At 36.5% G+C, this 5,770-nt stretch overlaps 1 pseudogene; it reads left to right on the forward strand.

Annotated features, from left to right (window-relative positions):
• Nucleotides 1-5,195: 5,195 nt before the first annotated feature.
• Nucleotides 5,196-5,565, forward strand: LOC101707856 (mitochondrial import inner membrane translocase subunit Tim9 pseudogene; annotated as a pseudogene).
• Nucleotides 5,566-5,770: the final 205 nt, after the last annotated feature.

Genomic DNA, 5,770 nt, shown 5'->3' on the forward strand with positions numbered 1-5,770 from the left:
GCAGTGAATAATATTAATAAAACCTTGAAAGCATAAAGTTGTTTTTGGATGACTGAGTAGAACTAGAAGGGTAATTATAAAGCAAATCTGTAATTTAGAGTCACTTGTGGTATGTGGTGTTTTTTTTTTGTACTGGGGCTCGAACTCGGGACCTTGCACTTGTGGCAGTGGAATATGTTTTTTAATCCATCAAAACAGGAGATGGAATTAGGCCAGTAATTGGAGAGGGTGGCAGTGAAAGAAGCCAGCACAAATTTTGCTCATTGTCCTATTTTCATACTTAGTACTGGAGAAAAAAGGATGTGGGTCAGTGGGTTAGTATTAGAAGCGATACTCTTTTTTCAAGAGCTCCCCACGTAGAGTTGTAAAATAATACACAAATAACTACATTTGAGTTTTAAACAGATAACAAGTAATTTTTCATACAAATATACCCATAACTATTGCACAGGATTATTTATAATAAAAATTAGTTGTTGCTTACCTGAAATTCAAGTTAAATGGCCATTGTATATTTTTACTAGCTAAATCTGGCAACCAAGCCAATTTTGAAGGAAAAAGTCCACACCATTATGAGAATAGGAAGAGAATCTAACTTCCGAAGCTGGGGTTTCCCACTCGCCGAAACCATTCCTATATGGGTGCGAGGGAGAAGCACCCCAGAGATTTAAACTCTAAACATGTTTGGTTCCTGCTCTGTGTTGGACGTGTGCTGTAGACAACATGGAGAATATGCAGAACACAGTTCTCTCACGGAGGGGCTATGTCTTGACCAGGAGCTGAGGGTCTGGAGTTTAATTTTGAACTCAAATTTGATCCATACCTCACTACCTATGTGTCCATGTGAGCTTGTATAAACGTGTACCTGCTCTGGGCCTCAGTTTCTTCACCTGTTAAATGATAAAGAAAAAATTGAACATACCTCAGGTGTGTAGAATAGAAACATAACTTACAGAGCACTTAGACACAGAACTAAATAAATGCTTATCATTATTTTTAATAATAGTTGTTATAAAGGCTAAATTGGAAATGCACAGGTTTCTGAAATAGAAAACTGTGAGTGAGGGAGATGTTATGTATAAGTCAACAGACTCTTGTAAATTAAAGTATTAAATAATATAATTATCAATTCTAAAATGGGAAAATTAGACCAAAGAACAAAAATGCAATGAGTAGAAATCAAAAAATAAGCCAATAAAGCCCAAATAACATTGTCAAAGCAATTGTAAATGAGCTATAAAACCTGATATGTCATGTTTAAAAGTTTTAACTTTAAGACATAAGAATACACAAGTATTGAAAATACAATATAAAAACAATAGGAACACACATACCAGAACACAAGACTCTAAGACATAAGAATATACACAGAATGAAGATAACATATAAAAAGATGGTAGAAAAATGTATCAGAACACAAGAGAGCCAGGAATAAGTTGAATCCTTTCACAAGAATACAATAAGCAATATCCAGAATGTAAAGAGTCTACAGGAGAAAACAATCTAATTATCAATAACCAAATTGCATAGAAAAAAACAGAGCATTTGACAGAGAATATCTGCAGATTACAAGAGGCTTGGGAGATGTATAAACCTATTTCAGTGTTAGAATATTACTTGGATCCAAGTTCCAATGAGGGATTTAAAAAGGTAAGACAATCAGAAATATTTGAACAATGACTGACTGAATATTTCAGAATGTTAAAGAATTAAAGTATGGTAATAATATTATGACTATAACTTTTATGAAAGTGGCCTTGCCTTTTAAGAATGGATATTGAACATTAACAATTAAATGATACAATGCCTAAGGTTCACTTCAAAATAATCTGGGTTGAAGGAATACAGGTAAGTAGATGGAGTTATAGATGAAACAACATTGGCACAACTTACCAGATGTTGAGGCTGGCTGATGGATAGATGAGATATAAATGCAAATGTATATAATATATGGCATACATTTGGCAGTAAAAGAAAGATATATCAGGCAAATACCAACCCAAAGAGGATGGATGGCAGCGTCTATATTAATATTAAAGAAGACAGATTTTTAAGGCAAAGTCTTCATTGAAGATAGAGGTTCATTGGAAAGATTAACTTACCAGGACATATACTTATACTGTAATTGTATTCAATTAATACTATTGTTTCACAATATATAAAACAAAAATTGACAAAATAGGAGAAATTGATAAATCCATCATCAATGATAAAAGTGGGTAATTTTAACATAACTCTATGACAGATAAAAGAAATTAAAAATCAACAAACATTAGAAAACAATCACTACTTCAATAAAAATATGTAAAATTCTTCTCTAAAGAAGTGGATAGTGCATTTTTTCAGGCATACATGTAATACTCATGAGCATTAGCTATATACCAAAGTGTAAAAGAAGTCTCATTTTACATGCCTGTAATCTCAGCACTCTGGAAGGCTGAGGCAGGAGGATCACAAGTTCCAGCCCAGCCTGGCAACTTAGTGACTTAGCAAGACTCTGTCTCAAAATAAAAGAGTAAAAAGGTCTGGGTGTATATTCAGTGTGAATGTCCTGGGTTCAATCTCCACTATTGCAAAAAAAAAATTAATTGAGCCTCATTTTATTATCATTGTTAACATATTAACTGTACAGATTAGTGGAATTCACTGTGGTATTTCCACACATGCATGTATTGGCACTGATGGTGTCCACACCCTTTTTCTACCTCCTCCCTCTCTCTTCCCCCAGACCCCTTCCCAGTACCTGACAGTAGCTAAATTGGCATAAAAATAAACTAAATTTCATGATCATAATACTGTAATTTATAAATTAATAATATTAGGAAATTCAAAATCCATACATTTGGAACATTTTAAATCACTTAAAAGTCCAAGATCAAAAGACTTGTGAGATACAGAGGAAAAATTATGTGGAGATTTATAAGTTCCTAATAGAGAAAAAAAGGTGAAAATCGCTCCCAAGAACTTGGAAGGGATGACTAAGGATAAGAGCAAACATGATGAAATTAAAAAACAAGAATACAATAAAAAGGAAAAATCAAAAAGACTAATAACCTTTCTGAATCTCTAGCCAAGGGGAACAATAAAAAGGAAAAAAGCACAGTAAACAATTCTAGACATAAAAGAGGGGTGTGGTGTAGATCTAGCCAAGATGAAAAGGATAAGGGTATTAGAGACAGCTAAATGAAAAATAATTAATATTCATAAGAAATATATCTTGTCAAGACTAACTTGATGTGACACCTGAAACCTGAACAATCCCATGACTATAATCCAGAATAAAGTCAATAATTTAAAATCTTCATACAACAAAAACACTAGGCTGAAGGATTTTTTAGGAAAATGCTATCAAGCTGTCAGTAAAGAGGTCTCTTTAATATTATGGTAAATTTACCAGAGAATAAAGATAAACTAATCCCCATGTCACTTTTTTTTGGTACCGAGGATCGAACTCAGGACCTCATGCTTGCAAGGCAGGCACGGTGCCACTGAGCTAAATCCCAGGCCCAGTCCCCAACTCACTTTATAAGGCTAGCAAAACTTTCACCAGCACCCCCCCACACGCACACACACACACCCATAAGACTTCTGCACACAGCCTGGAGATGTTAATGAATCCCGGGGGAAGTCATCTTGGGCTCCAAGCAGTCTAATTCCTTCACCCCAGTGTGATAGAAAAATTCCATCTCCTCTGAATGCGGGGGACACAATTCCACAATTCGTGAGTGAATCTCATGCTGAGGGAAAAAGCACGTTGCTGCAGAGTAGGAACAGTGTGATGCCATTGACATATAAAGTCCACAACCACATTCAAGTCAATAAGGCTGTTTTGTGTCATTACATGTATAATAAGGTACAAAGAAGTGAAAGAAAGCAATAAACATAAAATTTGAGAGAAATACTTCCAGAAAGACAGAGAAAGGGGGATATTCATGGAAAAGAAGGAAGGACCCACCCTATGATATTAATATTGTTCTAGCTCTCAATTTGGGTTACAGGGGTAGAATTTTCTGTTTAATGATCATGTTTTACAATTGCAATATTTATTATGTTCCATGTTGTTTACTTTTAGGTCCAATTCATGCTCTAATATGCAAATCTTGAATGTACAGCATGGTGATTTTCACATCTACTTGTATCCATATCATCTTTTTACATCAAATATTTCACATTACAAATGAAAACTGACTCTGAGGTTTGCCTGTAATTTGAACCCTTTTTAAAACCAAGTTCATTAACAACAAGTTCACAGTTTCATTCTTTTCTCTAAGGATGTGGCTGCTCCAAAAAAGAATCTCCTCTTTTGGCTAAAATTTTGTGTCACTTAAGAATGATAAGCTCAAGAGTGACTTTTGCCAAAAAGAAAGCTTTTTCATCCTAAAATTAAGAAGTTGTTTACAAAGCACATGTTTTGATAAATGGTCTTGCTCCAAGGTTGACGTGTAGTGTACTGTGAGGGCTACACTGCAGCCCCAGCAGGATGAGCATTGAGGAAGGGGACTCAGTGGCTTTTCAAGGGCTATTTCACTTCACTTTCCTCCCACGCGCTGCACGCTCGCTCTGGATGGGTAGGCCGGCTTTCTAAATCTCACACTGCTCTCAATCAAACACCTAACCTTTCTGAAAAAAATTACCTACCCATTTAAAATATACCAGATTCGACACAAACTTAATATTTTAATCTGTGTTTACTGAGGAAAAGTTAACCAAACTTTACCCCATCCCTTCCATGTTAGTTTCCTATTACAATAACAAAACACTTGAGATAATTAATTTATAAAGAGAAAAAAGAGTTTGTATTGGCTGAAAGTTTTGGAGGCTCCAATCCATGACTGGTTGGCTGGTTTGCATCTGTGATGAGGCAGGATCCCGTGGTGGGAACACAGAGCAGAGCAAAACCACTTGTTTTTGTCATAGAGAAAAAGACATTTTTTGCCCAAATGCAGAAGGATGAAGCACGTCTCCTTTATCTTGTTACATTAAAACAAATGCAGAACCGCTGTTCTCTGCCATTCTCCGGCCAAGGCGCCCGCTTTAACCTCGACAGGCTGACAGTCGTCACAGTTCCCCCAGGCTAGTATGGACGAAAGCCAGTGACTGAGTAGAAATCAGGCCTCACTGGAACCCCGAGCAGAGGTTGGACAACTGCTTCTCAGGAACTCAGGAAACTCATGCATCAGAAAAGGCGACTCATAAATAAACCAAAAGAATATGGCTGCACAGATATCAGAATCTGATCAGATAAAACAGTTTAGAGAATTCCTGGGGACCTACAATAAACTTACAGAAACCTGCTTTTTGGACTGTGTTAAAGACTTCACAACAAGAGAAGTAAAACCTGAAGAGATCACCTGTTCAGAAATGTCACAAAGAATATCCATGAGATTTCAGGAATCCCGTATTCAGCAGAATGAGGCCCTGGCAGCCAAAGCGGAACTTCTTGGCCAGCCCCGACAGAGAAGTCCCAATGGCCGAGCTCTGGGTGGAGGCTGCCTGCCATGGCTGTTGCCCTGGGAAAGAGGACTCATCAAGTGGAATCCCTGGAAGTGGTGGGCACCATGTTGAACCATCTGTCATGAATATTTGGCAAATGGAAACCACTGGAAGAACAAAATTGCTGCTCACTAGGAATAATCAAAATAGAGGATCTTATTGTTCAGTGAAAATAATAAGGTGCAACATTAAGTTTGAGGCCTTAAGATTCAGTAGCTTGGTAACTTAATTAGAAAAATAAGCCACTGTTTCTTCAACTGTGACTGTTAATTTTAAA

This window comes from Heterocephalus glaber, unplaced genomic scaffold, assembly GCF_053883595.1.
Source record: "Heterocephalus glaber isolate CG9 unplaced genomic scaffold, H.glaber_assembly_v1.0 deba00001600, whole genome shotgun sequence".
NCBI lineage: Eukaryota > Metazoa > Chordata > Mammalia > Rodentia > Bathyergidae > Heterocephalus > Heterocephalus glaber.